Source organism: Pinus tabuliformis, chromosome 5_2, assembly GCF_031772625.1.
Source record: "Pinus tabuliformis cultivar Carrire ecotype Pingquan chromosome 5_2, CPIR1, whole genome shotgun sequence".
NCBI lineage: Eukaryota > Viridiplantae > Streptophyta > Pinopsida > Pinales > Pinaceae > Pinus > Pinus tabuliformis.
In genome coordinates this window covers 846,581,280-846,596,604 of record NC_142306.1, presented here as the reverse complement: position 1 = coordinate 846,596,604, position 15,325 = coordinate 846,581,280, and positions in this window count along the sequence as shown.

The window sequence follows — 15,325 nt, the reverse complement described above, 5'->3', positions numbered from 1 at the left end:
CATTGCATTGAGTTCCTCCATCTGCTGAACTTGGTCCCTAGTGAGTTGTTCTGCAATCTCTGATGTGTCTAGTAATGGTGGGAAGCATGGTCGACAATAGTCCACATTGAACACTCGGTGCAAGTGAAGGAATGGGGAATGTTGTTTTTCAAAGCCTTATTTTCCACAACCTTGGTAATGGTGTGAGGACCATGTCGGTGTGGTCGAAGCTTTTGATGGGCTCTTGTAAGGCGTTCTTTCTGCAGATGCAACCAGACTTTGTTGCCCACCTAAAGCTTGTGTGGTACCCTTGTGGGTGACAAGAAGTTGTTCCTGTGTTCATTCATGACCGTATCCCTTTGTTGCTGCTGTTGCGTGGAGGAACCCTTCGCGGGGTCATCAATGTGGTGACAATCTTCCCCTTACTTTGGGAGCGAACCAAACAGAAAATGAATTTCATAGTCTGGGAGATGAGCTTGCTGCCTTTCTTAGTAGTGATCAAAGAGGTGGTGATAGGTGGGGCTAACTCTGGTATCTAGTATAATGAATTACTCAAAGAAATAATGACAGTGCGGGGCCTTGACTCATACACAACATGTCGCCTCCACAAGTATGGTTGGCCTAATAATACATCACAAACATCTAGAGGTGTAGCATCACATAATACCTCATCTGTGAAGGGTTTGATGCTATAAGGAAGGCGACACTGCTGGCGAACTCGGAGATCTCGTCCTTGGTGAAGCCACCTAATACTGTACGGATACTGGTGTGGTATAGTCGGTAGGCCCAACCGCTTCACGACTTTTGCTGAAATGAGGTTATTTTGGCTGCCACTATTGACAATGAATTGTAGCGGCGAACCCTTCACCCACATCTGTGAGTGGAAAAGACATTCCCCTCCTCTGGATCTTCGGGCTCATTCCTCTGGATCTTGGTGGTGGCAACAGTGATGCTGGGCTCAACATAAATGATTTAATTACCTTTGCCATTCCCCTTGTCAGGTTCTGACTCAGGGTTGGAACATGCTTATGATTCTGAAGCCTTTAACTCAGCCACCAACGACTGCTTGGTCCAACACTCACTTGTGTTATGAGTGGGACTCTTGTGGAACTCACACCACTTTCCTGTGTCCTTTTTCAACTTCGTGGTGTTGTTCTTTTCTGGCGGCTTCGACGGGTTGTCTTGGGTCACCCTGCCTTGGCTTTGTCCTTTGGTCTTCAAATTTGAAGATCCAAAGTCTCGCTTCTTTTGTTTCAACTTCTGCTCGATTTTGACAACATATCGATACACCATGCCAAGTGAGGAGATGTTCAGGAACTCCATCTCTTCCTGGATGTATCTGTGTAGGCAGCTACAATATTTGAGTACCAAATGTAACTCAGAGTCCTTGATACCCAACTGTGTGCGAAGGGTATGAAAAATGTTTGTGAACTCCGGCACAGCTTGGTCCCTTCCCTACCCAAGTGTGGTCCATTTGATGTATTTGTCCTCATAGCTTCTGACAGGGTAGTACTGCTCCTTGACAACATCCCAGAATGAATCCCAAGTGGGTGTAGCTGAAAATAGTGAACCTGTACTTTCATTCTTCTACTCGTAGTAGGGTTCCCACCAATCCTTGACGTGGGGGGCTGCTTTGAGAAGAGCGAAAATAATCTTTTCCCGACTGGAAAAATCATGAACAGAAAAATAACCCTCTAGCAGATTTAACCATTTATCGACAACATCTATGTTTATCTGACCCTCGAATATGGGGATTTCAAAATTAACTTGTACCTTAAACGGTGTGGCGTTTCCAGAGTAGCTATTGGAAGCCGATGTGTTGCCCCTGGGTAGCCGCTAAAGGATCTGGGCAAAGTTGTCCATCATCGCGTTCCTTTGTTTCTTGAGGGCTTCTTCGAGCAAGATTTTGATGGGATCTCCTGCCCCCTCGTCTTTCTTTTCATCTGCCATGGGAGGCCGTCAGGATTTGCGGGGCTGGTATTGCAAAAGTTCAACCAGTTCAAGCCCTAACTCGTTATATCCCGACCTCGTTTGGGAACATGCAAAGAAAAACAGAGAAAAAGTAGATTGCTTTGATACCACTGATCTTGATTTAAACAAGAACGCAACAAATTACAGAGATAACCATAAACACAGAAATGCAACGGAAATAATACTTCATTTCATTAATGTAAAATACTAAAATATGCTTATAAACAACAATCGAAATAAACTAGCTAGGGCGATGATAACTTATCTCTGAGAAGAGATGTGGTGGCTACATGCCTCTGAACTATGTTACAATGAGGCTCAAAGGCCTATTTATTGTTGAGAAACAATGGAAAACCCTTAACATCCCAAAACCTAACCCTAGTGTTAGCCTCCTGTTGCAACAAGTGTTCATATTTCATGATTAACAATTGAAAGTGCCAAATATGTCATCTTTGCATGCTGCAATGCTCCATATTTCCAAAAGAGGCCAAAGAAGAGGCCATGAAAGTGTGCTAGCCTAAATGCCACTGCTGTATTCCAATTTTGATGAGTTATTCCATTTTTGAAGAATTTTCAGTTAAAGGGAAGGCCAAACAGCTTAATCTTGGTCTCCCTAGGTTTCAATTTCCTATTGTAGAATATAGAGAATCATTATCTGTCCAAATAGCTTAATCTTGGCAGATTTGTAGATAGGTAGAGAAACAAGGGCGCTCATCAGCTTAATCTGAGCCCTGGAAGAAATAAGGATCGATTTAGATAGGAGGATAGCAAAAAGAAAAGAATGAAAAGTTGGTTTTACTAGTTCAAGTGCGCCCAAACCAAAAGGAAGAAAAAATGCTAGGTAAGTAGGCTGGGTAAGTAGTTTTGTGGTTGAAGAATCAATCTATGTGATCCATTTCATGTTTTCAAGTGTTATATCTATTCAGATCACAATTATGAGGCACTTTTTCATTTGGAGGAGCTCAAGCCGGGCATGTCTAACTCCCCCTTCTTCTTATTTCCCAAATCATTCACTAACATCCCCTTGAGGACCTTGGTATCTACCCAACCAGTCCTGTTATCACTTCATTTTTTGTAAAATACTAAGTCAAGCTGTGACTTTCTTCAGTCAAGAGAAGCCACATTTCTTGTGTAAAAAGCATTTCTCCACAGTCCATTCACTTCCTATATCTGAGTTTTTCTTCACAAACTTAGTTTCATACCCCCACACTTTCACTTCACAAACCCATATTAACTCCTAACTCTATTGTATAGCTCCCTAGCCACTTTCCCGTCCCTATTACTACAAAAACTATATAAAATTCCAAAAAACATATTAAATATCCTACCCCAAAAATCATTATAGGTTTGTAGCATGGTTTTGGGAAATAGTAGTCCATCTGGGGCTACTATTAGCCCTTCCATGTCTTAAACCTGGGATTAATCTAACCCTTGGTTACATTAATAACCGTTTCCCACCCCTATACCATAAGATTCTAATATTCTACCCTTTGCGTGTATTTTGTAGAGCTTTAATGTTTAAACGTTTATTTAAACATTAAATGCTGCCGGCGCATAACCTATTAAACCACAGTTCTAATGTTTAACCCCCCCCCCCCCCCCCCCCCCCCCCCCGTATGAATAAACAAATAATAAATAGCGCGGGCCCCGTCCCTAACCCTCCGCCGCCTTGTCTGTCCCGTCAGCCATTGGATCTGGCCCACCCGAGATCTATGGTGGGTGGGTCTTTTCCTGTCTCGATATGCCGAGGGTTAACGTCCGGGAGATGGGCGGTTTTCCCATCGTACTCCTACCACGTGTCACTCTCCCGGCTGTGTCCGGTCCTCCTCTGCCGAAACCGCCTATGCACAAAAGCGGTGCGACATGAAACCACAAACCGCTTCCCCTATGTGACGTCGGTGCCACGTATTCCCATGACATCACCACCGCGTCCCCGCCGCTGCTACGTGTCACTGCCACCGCATCTGCCTCTGTCCCTACCCCGCCACCGTGTCCTGTGCCACATCGTCAAACCAGTCAGCTGCCACGTTACACTGCCATACTGCTACATCACCCTGCCACGTCACCCTGCCATATCGGGACCCACCGCTGACATCATCACTGAAAAAGGCACGAAGGGAGAAAATCGCAGCAAAGTATGCTCGGAATGAAAAACTGAGGCAGTTTTCGATGCGCGATTAGCTCATCGCTAAGAAAAATCGCTCAAAATGGAAGGCTTAAAAGCTAGCCTCAGTCTAGCATAGTTAGCAGGTTGCATTCCTCCGCCATTATTTGACAAGGTTTCTTCATGTATGTTCATATGCAATCAGCCAGCGCCGACAGCATTCTAGAGGCCAAGAAAAAATCATTTGCAGCAGGTATTCTTGCCTGGAAGGGGCAGAAAAGGGAAGACTTGACAGTTTCATGAGTATCAGAGGAAAGATGAAGCCCAGATTCAGTTAAAAGAGTATCAGTGAAGCGACAAAGAGTATCAGATTGGCAACATCAAAGCAGGTGAACATTAAAGACTTCCATCCAAGTCAAAGAAGCAGTAAAGGCCATTCAAAGCTCATCAGATCGGGATTAGTGCACATTAAAGCCACCTATAAACAAGAATAACCACCTTTGGGATGCAGATAAAAGACAAGGCACAGTTATTGCAGAAACACTGCACCGAGCCACCAAGGACGCCATATTAACTCGTTTTGATACAGCTGCCTCCAGCGCAGGTCAAAAGATATTTTCTTGCATTAATTTCAGGACAAAGATTAGGTTAAAGAACTCATTTCCCTCAGACCTGTTTAGGTTTGTTGTAATAGATATTTTTGGATATTTGCTCTATATAAACGACCCTAATTCATTGTTTAAGGGTTGGTTGGTTGTATCGCTCCTCTAGAGACTCACATTGTACACTGGATGTTTTCCTTAATCAAAGATTGCTGAAAAGCCTGGAGGATGGATTGTTTGATGTTTGTTTAATGGTTGAAGAATGAATATGGAATTCTTGTGCTGCAATATGACTCAATAAGTGCTTCTTACCTCTGTTTTCATTGATATATGCTCATATTATACATGTATCACCTTCTAAATAGTAGAAAGAAATATTAGCTTAGAACTTGCTTGGCTGCACTCTATGCTCAATGTCTGTTGTTTCTTTATGTTTACATCTGAATTAGTAACGAATATGAATTCCCTTTGGCTCATATTTCCTCTAATTCACCCATGTTTGACAGTTATCTAGGGATTCTTGACTGCTCCTAGATAGAGCTCTTTCACCTTCCTGTTTTTAAGCTGAACGAGAGATTCTTTGTTGCCTCTCATTCCTTAGCCCTCATTCCATCCTTTTAGCTTGAATCATTGTTTCATGTGCAGCTAGCTTACTCCATATTTCTCTCTTGTGACCAAGAAAATGCACCAGCAGTCCTACTCCATGACTCCATGCCCAATGGTTTGAAACTTACCACACTATGCATTGCCTCTCTACTTGAAAGCATCCTCCTTCCCACCAAAACACAAACAAAACCCCTTGAACCCAATAACTAGCCTAAAATCACTATTAACAAAGCTAAATCTATAAAGAGAGAGCCCTCTCTGATTGCAGGTAGGCTAGGACCTGCAGTCCAAAGATTGGTCATTGTTTAAGGGTTGGTTGGTTGTATCGCTCCTCTAGAGACTCACATTGTACACTGGATGTTTTCCTTAATCAAAGATTGCTGAAAAGCCTGGAGGATGGATTTTTTGATGTTTGTTTAATGGTTGAAGAATGAATATGGAATTCTTGTGCTGCAATATGACTCAATAAGTGCTTCTTACCTCTGTTTTCATTGATATATGCTCATATTATACATGTATCACCTTCTAAATAGTAGAAAGAAATATTAGCTTAGAACTTGCTTGGCTGCACTCTATGCTCAATGTCTGTTGTTTCTTTATGTTTACATCTGAATTAGTAATGAATATGAATTCCCTTTGGCTCATATTTCCTCTAATTCACCCATGTTTGACAGTTATCTAGGGATTCTTGACTGCTCCTAGATAGAGCTCTTTCACCTTCCTGTTTTTAAGCTGAATGAGAGATTCTTTGTTGCCTCTCATTCCTTAGCCCTCATTCCATCCTTTTAGCTTGAATCATTGTTTCATGTGCAGCTAGCTTACTCCATATTTCTCTCTTGTGACCAAGAAAATGCACCAGCAGTCCTACTCCATGACTCCATGCCCAGTGGTTTGAAACTTACCACACTATGCATTGCCTCTCTACTTGAAAGCATCCTCCTTCCCACCAAAACACAAACAAAACCCCTTGAACCCAATAACTAGCCTAAAATCACTATTAACAAAGCTAAATCTATAAAGAGAGAGCCCTCTCTGATTGCAGGTAGGCTAGGACCTGCAGTCCAAAGATTGGTTTGTGGTTACCTCGGCCGTATCCCTTTAAGGAGCTTTAGGGACAACCTGAGTGTTAACATAATGGCGACTCAACTGGGGAGAATCCTCAGATAATTTCACAAATCAAGTTGGAAAGCTCCATTGGGAAAGAACCAGACCTTCAAAAGTTCCTTTCTAACCCATATATTGTTAGAAAAATCCCCCAAAAAAAAGCTAGAAGCTGGCTCCCAAAAAGAATTCACATTATACAAGGTCAAATCCAGACCCAAATCCCCCAGCTGCTTTTGAAAATCTGAATTTAATCCCAAGGAACCTCAGGAAATTAGAGCGAAAAGAGGATTTTGCTGATTCTAGTCCTGAAACAGTTCAACCAAGCTGTGTTCCAACCCCTGTCAAAGTTTTATTTCGTTCAACCCCTAGTTCCCCTTGTTCTTCATCCACCTCTCCAAGCACCTTTTCCACACCTCCGTTCACTGCACATACTACCACTACTACTCCTATTATCCCAGTTGTTCTAGTTGTTCCATTTATCCCTGTTGTTCCACTTATCCCTGTGAATATGGCTAACAGATATGCACCTTTACAGCTGCCTGCTAATCCCGGGGCTATGCCTTAGGATTACTAGACTAAAATAACTTATTTTGATGGCACAAGTGCCTGCACAACCCTTCAGCATACAAAGAAAATGTAGGTTTACTTTGAAAGCTATGAGATTGACGATGATGGTGTGAGAATGAAGATTTTTGTCCAAAGTTTGACAGGCGATGTCAGGACTCTGTTTAGAGCACTCCTAGCCAATTCCATAGCAGACCTGGAAGCCTTATACCAGTCATTTATCAACAGATGGGAGAAAAAGAAATACCCCTTGCACATACTAGCTGAATATGATACAATTAAAAGAGGCCCTCAAGAGACTGTTTTGGACTATTGTGCAAGATTCAATAATGTCTATAATGCAATACCACAGAACTTGAGGCCTCCACTTGACCTTGCCTTGTATAAATTCCCTGATGGATTCGACCCAGATATGGCCTACCAGTTAAAGGAAAGAGCCCCTAACAACCTTGCCGAAATGCAAAATGTCGCTGTTACTGTGGAGGCAAATTTAATTACCAAAAGAAACAGAGCTAGAATTGAGAGAAGAACCACCTTCAAGGAAGAACCCTCAGCCTTAGATAAAAACCTAGATGCTATTATCAATGGCATGCATAGGCTGGGAGACAGAGTAGAGAGTGTTGAGAGGAAATCATCATGGGACGGGCAGCAAGCCAACACTGTCAGGAACCCAAATTTCAGAAAGAATCAAAACCCAAATGTTGGAAGGGCTAGTCCCGACCATGATATAAGACCTCCTTTTCATGAAAACTATGCTGAAGCATCTACATCTAGTGAGCCAATAGAGGAGACTCACATGAATTTGATAGATTTGAAGGGTGAGCAACAAATTTTTCTAACCCAAGAAGACCAAGATGACTAGGAGATAAATCAATTTCAGACTAAGTCTGGTGAGTCTTTTGACCTGAAACAAGGTTATGATTTAGCTGTTTATGAGGTCCACAAATAGTATAAGCTGAGGACAAGAACCATAGATGTGCCCGAAAAAGTTAAACCAAATGAAACCAAGCAGCCTAAGAAGATCAAAGAAAAGGCTGCCCTCATAGAAACTGCTGATATAACTGTCCCAAACCTACATCAAGTGACTGTAGAGGACATAACAGACATTCAGCCCTCTAAAAATCAGCCTTTTGTATCTTCTTCCTCAAAAGAAGATTTGAACAACACTCCTAAAAACCTCTCCAAATCAGAAATAGTTCAAGAAATCGATCAAGAACAAAAGCAGATCGCTGATACTCCAATGGAAAAAGGGAATCCTGCCTCTCACAATACTAAAACCCAATCAGAAAAATCATTTGATTTAGAGGCAGAGATTGGAAAACTTAAGATATCCATCCCCCTCTCAGAACTTGCCAAGCATGATGTTTATAGGTAGCAAATCCAAAGATCACTTCAAATGCCAGAGGTCAAGGATGATGTAAATGTTTTAGATGATACCCCTGAACTACTGTTTGGCCTAGAAGTTAATGGAAAACCAACATATGGATCTATTTTACCCTTTTATGTCAGTTTGCACATACATGACAAAGTCTTTCACAATGCTATGTTTGACTCAGGTGCCTCACACAATCTTATGCCCAAAGCTATAATGGAGAAGCTAAACCTTGATGTCACTAGGCAATACAAAGATCTATTCTCCTTTGACTCAAGTCAGGTCAAGTGTTTAGGCTTAATCAAAGGCCTTTGTGTGTCTTTAGTCCGATTTCCCAACAAGACAATCCTAATGGACGTAGTGGTTGCTGACATTCCACCAAAGTATGGCATGCTCTTATCAAGATCTTGGGGAGCAAAACTCCAAGGATCTCTCCAACTAGACCTCTCTTATGCCACTATTTTAGTCTTTGGGCAACCAAAGAGACTGTATAGAGAAACACTGATGAAGTATGTGGTAAGTAGTGAGGAAAAGCCCCAAAATTTCCCTATCTACTCAATCCATTCTGATATGGATTCATTTATTTTGTTTAATGATGATAGATGCCCTTTAATTGATATCAAGCCTTTGGCTCTAGAACAACAAGCACACATCAATGAAGAATAGGTTGCACATACCCATGAGACTGTCACAACAGCCAATGTAACCAGCACACAAGAAGAACCTCTCGAAACACAAGACTCAAGTCCGCCCAATCCTAAAATAACTGAAACTCTTAATACTAACCACAAGCAAGAAATCACATGGTATTTGGAGTTTGATGGTTCAGTTAATAAGTTAGGAGCAGAGGTAGGGGTATGGATTCACTATACACATAACAATCATGCAGAAGGCCATGCCTACAGACTAAACTTCAAATGAACCAACAACATGGCAGAGTATGAGGCTCTCCTTTTAGGCCTTAAATTGCTCAAATTTCTAGGAGCTACAAAAGTGTCTATTCTAGGTGACTCCGATTTAATCGTACAACAAATGAAAGGCAACTTTGTTACTAATGACAATAGAATGAGGGCCTATAGGACTGCTACCACTAATATACTCAATGCATTCTCCGAATCCAAGCTTGCCAAGATTTCAAGAAATCATAACATTCATGCTCACAGTCTAGCCACCTTTGCTAGCACATGCAAGCTTCCCTTTGAGCCAAATCACCATTTAACTACTGAGATAAAACATAGGCATGCTGTCCCAAATAACGTTAAAGATCGGCAAGTGTTTGAAAGAAATGAACAAATTAACAATTTCCTCACTCTTGAGCATGAGTTTTCAAATATAAACATTGACATGGATGCCACGAACGATTCCCAACATCAAACAAATGAAAATCAGCATGCTGTAACAACTATAACAGCAAAACAAATCCTACACCCAACTATTTTCGACAACACAAACATAGAAGAGCTGAAACAGATGCATTTGGAGGAAATAGCCAAAACAGAGGCCGAGATCATTGACTTAAAGGATAACTTTTTTCCTGCTGGCCTAACTCCATTAGAAGACATGTTTGATGCTAATGATGTTCCTAAAAAGCCAAAGATGCAGCCCTTAAACACTGCAATAGAAGAACACAACATTGGGACAGCAGAGAAGCCCAAAATGATTAAATTGTCCAAAAATCTGCCACCTGATCAAAAGCCCAAATATGTCGATCTGTTCAAAGAGTTTCAAGATTTATTTGCATGGAGTTATGAGGACTTGAAGTCCTATGACACCTCAGTGATCCAACACACCATTCCCTTAAAACCAAACCAAAAGCCCTTCAAACAAAAACTTAGAAGAATCAATCCCATGCTCCTTCCCTTGGTTGAGAAGGAAGTCAAGAGGATGTTTGAAGCAGGTGTCATAGCACCCATCAGATTTTCTGAATGGGTATCCAATCTTGTTCCCACAAGAAAGAAAACAGGTGAGATTAGGCTATGTGTGGACCTAAGAAACTTAAACCAAGTCTCCCTAAAAGACCACTATCCTTTGCCTAAGATGGATCATATCCTACAAAGAGTAGTGGGGTCATCTAGAATCTCTTTACTTGATGGCTTTTCAGGTTTTAATTAAATACTTGTTCACCCGGATGACCAAGACAAGACAGCCTTTACCACACCGTGGGGAACATTTAAATATGTGAAAATGCCTTTTGGCCTAAAGAATGTAGGTGCTACCTTTCAAAGGGCCATGGACATTGCATTTGCTAAGGAAATCCATGATTTCCTAGTTGTTTACCTTGATGACTTAACCCCTTTCTCCAAATCTAATCAAGAGCACCTCAAACACCTTAGGCAAATATTCATGACATGTAGGAAATATGGCATTTCCTTCAATCCTAAGAAGTCTCTCTTCAACCTTGAAGAAGGCAAATTACTAGGCCATATCATTTCAAAAAATGGGATTAGAATTGATCCTGAAAGAATTCAAGCCATCCTTCAAATCCCTTATCCAAGAAACATCAAAGAATTGCAAGCATTCCTTGGAAAGATAAATTTCCTAAGGAGATTCATCCCAAATCTAGCCGAGATGATAAGACTGTTAAACAACATGCTTAAGAAGGATGCCAAGGTAAAGTGGTCTCTTGAAGCCAAGCAAGCATTTGAGAGTATCAAAGCTGCCTTAACCCAAGCCCCTGTCCTCACAAGTCCTAAATTTGATAAGGACTTTATCATATTTTCATTTGCATCTGATAATACCATAGCTGCTGTCCTTTTGTAAAAGGATGATCAAGGAAATGAAAATCCAATTGCATTTTTCAGCCGAGCCTTAAGAGATGCACCCTTGAAGTACCAAATCATGGAGAAGCAGGCCTATGCCCTTGTTAAGGCCATTAAAGACTTGAGAATTTATATTTTATATTCACATGTGATTGCTTATGTGCCAAATGTTGTTGTAAAGGACATATTAACTCAAGAGGGATTAGAAGGCAAGAGAGGCAAGTGGATTGCCAACATCCTTGAATATGACATAGAAATAAAACCAACCAAGCTGATAAAGGGATAAGGTTTAGCCAAAATGATGGCCGAAACAAATTTTCAAGCCTTAGACATTAACCAACTGGACAATGAACAGGAGCTGGCGACTCCACAGATCAGTGAAACCTTCTTGCAATCCCCATGGTATGCTGATATTTGCTTTGTATTGTTAAACCTGTGTGCTCCCCCAGGATTGTCCAGAACCAAGAAAAGATTTTTAAAAATGAAGGCTTTAAAGTTTTGTGTTTTAGATGGTGCATTATTTTGGAAAAATCATGAAGGCATATTGCTTAATTGTTTAACTATGAATGAAACTAACAATGTCATGAAAGAATTCCATGTAGGGGACTGTGGAGGACATCTATATTGGAAGTCCACTGCTGATAAAATTTTAAGGGCTGGTTTCTATTGGCCCTCTTTGTTTGCAGATGTAAAGAAGTTTGCTACCTCATGCCACAAATGCCAAATCTTTGAAGGCAAAAGAAAGCTGCTGCCCTTGCCTCTTAAACCCATCTCAACCGAGAAGCCTTTTCAACAATGGGGTCTTGACTTCATTGGAGAAATCCATCCCTCTTCCTCAGGCCAGCACAAGTGGATTTTAACAGCCACCGACTATTTCACCAAGTGGATTGAAGCCATCCCATGTAGGCAAGCCAATGACTCCACCATTATCCAATTCCTTGAGTGCAATATCCTTTCTAGATTTGGCTGCCCTAAGAAGATCATTACTGACAACGCCGCTGCCTTCAAATCCAAAAAGATGATCAATTTTTGCCATAAATTTCACATTACCTTGGGCCATTCCATAGCCTATTATCCTCAAGGTAATGGCTTGGCTGAATCATCCAACAAAAGTCTGATTAGTATTATCAAGAAGATCTTAGAAGAAAACAAGAAGAACTGGCATAAAAAGCTCACAAATTCCCTATGCGCAGACAGATTGTCAACCAAGAGATCCATTGGGATGAGCCCTTATGAGTTACTATATGGCATGGAGGCCAGGTTTCCTTCGTCCTTGGGCATTCCTACTATCAAACTGTTACAGGAGATTCAGGCTGAACCAAATGACATTCAATGAAGAATCAACCAGACCATTCATCTTCAGCAAACAAGAGAGCAGGTCTATGACAGAGCTCAAATTTTGCAAGAGAAGCTCAAAAGGATGTTTGATAAGAGAGATAAGGCTGAGGATTTCTGTGTTGGCAACAAATTTCTAAGGTGGGACTCACGAAGCGAAGACAAGGGCAAACATGCAAAATTTGATTTTTTATGGAAAGGCCCATTTGTTATCGGGGCTGTGCAGGGAAATAACACATATTTCCTCAAATCTGTAGATGGCAGCACAGCTGAAGAAGGCCCTGTTAATGGCCGAATGTTAAAGCATTATCATGATCCCTTTTGTTGAAAACAACCCAGCTGTATTATATTTGTACATAAATGTTTGTATATATCAGCGCTTTGTTTTATTTTTGTACAATAGTCCGATTGTTAGAGGAGCAACAACAAAGTTTGTGAAGACAGAACCAAACCAGGTCCGCCATTTCAGATCTCTGTCATTGCATTAATTTCAGCAAAAGAGCAAGCAGTTTTTTAGTCAATAGTATCAAAAGAAAGGAGGATTTTCAGTTTAATTAGCACCCTTTTTCAAGATAGAATCAAGGGAAGTGCTCCAGTTTTGTTCCCCTATGTTGTGTTTATTTCAAAGGCAAGTTCTCAGGCAGAGGTGCATGTAATGATAGAGCACGCAGAAGAAAGCAGGCAGTGCTGCTATTGTGTAAAAATTCAGTTTATGAGAATGTTGTGTTCAGGTTTCAGAGGTTTCAAATCATTTAGCAGCCGACAGAGAAGTTTCAGTCTACAACAACAATAGAAGATCAAGGCAGTCTGACCTGCTGTTCTTGGCTTTTCACAAGGAAAATCCATCCCCAAGTGGAGCCACTGTTAGCCTCCTGTTGCAACAGGTGTTCATATTTCATGATTGACAATTGAAAGTGCCAAATATGTCATCTTTGCATGCTGCAATGCTCCATATTTCCAAAAGAGGCCAAAGAAGAGGCCATGAAAGTGTGCTAGTCTAAATGCCACTGCTGTATTCCAATTTTGATGAGTTATTCCATTTTTGAAGAATTTTCAGTTAAAGGGAAGGCCAAACAGCTTAATCTTGGTCTCCCTAGGTTTCAATTTCCTGTTGTAGAATATAGAGAATCATTATCTGTCCAAACAGCTTAATCTTGGCAGATTTGTAGATAGGTAGAGAAAAAAGGGAGCTCATCAGCTTAATCTGAGCCCCAGAAGAAATAAGGATCGATTTAGATAGGAGGATAGCAAAAAGAAAAGAATGAAAAGATGGGTTTGCTAGTTCAAGTGCACCCAAACCAAAAGGAAGAAAAAATGCTAGGTAAGTAGGCTGGGTAAGTAGTTTTGTGGTTGCAGAATCAAGCTATGTGATCCATTTCATGTTTTCAAGTGTTATATCTATTCAGATCACAATTATGAGGCACTTTTTCATTTGGAGGAGCTCAAGCCAGGCATGTCTAATTCCCCCTTCTTCTTATTTCCCAAATCACTCACTAACATCCCCTTGAGGACCTTGGGATCTGCCCAACCAGTCCTGTTATCACTTCATTTTTTGTAAAATACTAAGTCAAGCTGTGACTTTCTTCAGTCAAGAGAAGCCACATTTCTTGTGTAAAAATCATTTCTCCGCAGTCCATTCACTTCCTATATCTGAGTTTTTCTTCACAAACTTAGTTTCATACCCCCACACTTTCACTTCGCAAACCCATATTAACTCCTAACTCTATTGTATAGCTCCCTAGCCACTTTCCCGTCCCTATTACTACAAAAACTATATAAAATTCCAAAAAACATATTAAATATCCTACCCCAAAAAGCATTATAGGTTTGTAGCATGGTTTTGGGAAATAATAGTCCATATGGGGCTACTATTAGCCCTTCCGCGTCTTAAACCTGGGATTAATCTAACCCTTGGTTACATTAATAACCATTGCCCACCCCTATACCATAAGATTCTAATACTCTACCCTTTGCGTGTATTTTGTAGAGCTTTGTTTAAACGTTTATTTAAACATTAAACACTGCCAGCGCATAACCTGTTAACCCACAGTTCTAATGTTTAACCCCCCCGCCATATGAATAAACAAATAATAAACAGCGCGGGCCCCGTCCCTAACCCTCCGCCGCCTTGTCTGTCCCGTCAGCCGTTGGATCTGGCCCACCCAAGATCTACAGTGGGTGGGTCTTTTCCTGTCTCGATATGCCAAGGGTTAACGTCTGGGAGATGGGCGGTTTTCCCGTCGTACTCCCGCCACGTGTCGCTCTCCCGGCTATGTCGGGTCCTCCTCCGCCGCCTATGCACAAAAGCGGTGCGACATGAAACAAAAAACCGCTTCCCCTATGTGACGTCGGCACCACATCTTCCCATGACGTCACCACTGCGTCCCCGCCGCTGCTACGTGTCACTGCCACCGCATCTCCCTCTGTCCCTACCCCGCCACCATGTCCTGTGCCACGTCGTGAAACCAGTCAGCTGCCACGTTACCCTGCCGTACTGCTACATCACCCTGCCACGTCACCCTGCCGTACCAGGACCCACCACTGACATCATGCTGACGTCATCACCGAAAAAGGCGCGAAGGGCGAAAATCGCAGCAAAGGATGCTCGGAATGAAAAACTGAGGCAGTTTTCCATGCGCGATTAGCGCCTAGAAAAATTGCGCATCACTAAGAAAAATTGCTCAAAATGGAAGGCTTAAAAGCCAGCCTCAGTCCATCACAGTTAGCAGGTTGCATTCCTCTGCCATTATTTGACAGGATTTTTTCATGTATGTTCATATGCAATTAGCCAGTGCCGACGGCATTCTAGAGGCCAAGAAAAAAGTATTTGCAGCAGGTATTCTTGCCTGGAAGGGGCAGAAAAGGGGCGACTTGACAGTTTCAAGAGTATCAGAGGAAAGATGAAGCCCAGATTCAGTTAAAAGAGTAT